The sequence below is a fragment of the Pteropus vampyrus genome, unplaced genomic scaffold (genome assembly GCF_000151845.1).
Source record: "Pteropus vampyrus isolate Shadow unplaced genomic scaffold, Pvam_2.0 Scaffold42, whole genome shotgun sequence".
Lineage (NCBI taxonomy): Eukaryota > Metazoa > Chordata > Mammalia > Chiroptera > Pteropodidae > Pteropus > Pteropus vampyrus.
The window spans coordinates 2,780,345-2,782,538 of record NW_011888823.1 but is presented as its reverse complement, the minus strand read 5'-3'; positions in this window follow the sequence as shown (position 1 = coordinate 2,782,538).

Below are 2,194 nucleotides of genomic sequence, written 5' to 3'. Positions count from 1 at the left end.
ATAAATTCTAGAGGGATAAACAGAAATGGGTGGTAGGGGATGAAGATGAGGACAAGGCAGAAAGGGAGACGGGGATGGTTTTGAGTTGTTTTTACTTTTTAATCTAAAAAAATTTTAAACCCTCAATGTTTTATGATTCGAAATTATGTTTAAAAATTTAGATGCGACCCTAGGGGTCAGTGGCCAAACTGGGTGGTATAAACACTGATTCCTAAGACTGTGGAAGAGGAAGGGGAGTGGGTCAGCTTGAAGGACCCATCTCTATCTCGGTGACAGAGGGTCCATCGCTGCTGATGAGTCATTTCTTGTGGAATGAGGAGGGCGTCCATCCCCCTCCTTGGTTTAGATGCTGCGGTAGCTTCTGAGAAGACCCCGACCAGACTGGCTAGCTGTGGCTGGAGATTCAGCCACACTTCTGTGTGTGATGCTTTGCTTGCCTCTGGTGCGTGCAGTATTTTGCATCTACCCACTCAAGAGTCAGTATGGTGTAGTGGTCACATAAGAGCAGGCAGAGTGAACGTAGATTCAAAAGGTCCAGGATTTATGCCTTATTTTTGCAGCTCACTATTTAACCACGAGCAAGTAACTTGCTCTTCCTGAACCATGGCACCTTCATCTCTAGTGAGGGCATGAGGCTGGCCAGTTTACAAAATGGTTAGGTGCAGTAATGTACGTGTAAGCACTATGTGAACCATAAAGCATTAAATCAATGCTGCTTAAAAACCTGCCTGTTAGTTATTACAACCTACTTTGTTGCCCAGAAGTGCCCTTTGCCATCAGAAGAGGGAAAGCCTGTGTCTTACTGCCCACGTGTTTGTGAGTGGGTATTTCTTCAGTGTGCTTCAGATACTGCTGGGGATGTGAGCAAGCCATGGCATGTTTATCCTTGGCTCATCCTTTGTCATTTGATCATCTTGGACTCAGTGACTTCTCTGTCCTCCACAAAAATATTCTTCAGTTTATTAGTTACTATAATTACTTGTGTACTCGCCTTCAATTCCACAGATATTTATTGAGCTCTTAAAGTGTGCCAGGTTCTACGTGGGAGGAATGGGGGGTGGAATATAAGGATGAATCAGACATGCTCCTGCTTTCAAGGAGCTTAAAGTCCAGGGAAGGAGCGGAAGAAGTCACCTCGAAGCCAGGTCATGAAGGTGGGGAAGGTTACAGTAAGAGAATATCATAATCACAGCCATTTTGGAGCACCTGCTTTGTGCCGGTATTGACATTATCACACTCAGTACAATCTCTGTTTCACAGGTAAGGAAGATCGGGTTAGGAAGATGATTCTCACCAAGGGGATGCTGGATCTCACATTGGGCCTTCTCACTCTTTCCCCGAAACTAGACCTATCAGAATGCCCACCCCCTAGTCCTTTTTAATCTGTTCTCTTGTGGCACCAGTTTCCAGGGATACCAGAAAAACATTTAGATCCTCAGCACCCAAATATCCGTACAGATCCCATTCTTTTCTGTCACGGGGCCTTTCCTGAGCTCATCCTTCTGCCCAGAATGCTCTCCCCTCCCTTGCTTCTCCAGCCCAGCTTGCATTGCATGGTGCCTGCCTTCATTCCAGGCAGACAAGGTCTGCTTGTCTCTTTCATATAGGGCATGTCCTTAACTATGCTGCTTGAGTGTTCTCTGTAACAGTGCTTTCCCTCCATAATATTTGCCATATTCTGTAATTATAAATTTATGTGCTTGTTTGTTGTCTGTAAGCTACCCAAGGGCAGGGACTCTATCGGGTTGTTTTTACCCATGTATACCCAACGCCAGGTATAGACTATAGAGTGAACACGTGGGTCTCGGTTTACACTCTTGGGTATGCGTGAAATATTACTTTACAGCATTTTCAAAACCACCTTTTATTTCAAAACCCCAGAAGGACTCATGGGCCTCGCTCATTCCCTGAACCCCGCCGCTCCCCCTGACCTTGCGGGGAACATCCTTCTGCTTTGCTGGTTGGGGAGGACAAACTCTTGCTTTTCCATTCCTTCCTCAGCTTCTGGCCATCTACTCTCGCTAACCCTTTCTTTTTCCTCCTCTGCAAACCTCCCTAGGTTTCCTGAGACTTCGGCTCTGGATGAACAAAAGGCAGAAAGGCTTGCAGGCTTCTTGTCCTACCCATCCCCTCAAACAACAAAATTCAAAGCAGGCTACCTGCTTGGATGGTGTTGGGGAGACATAGCTTCAGA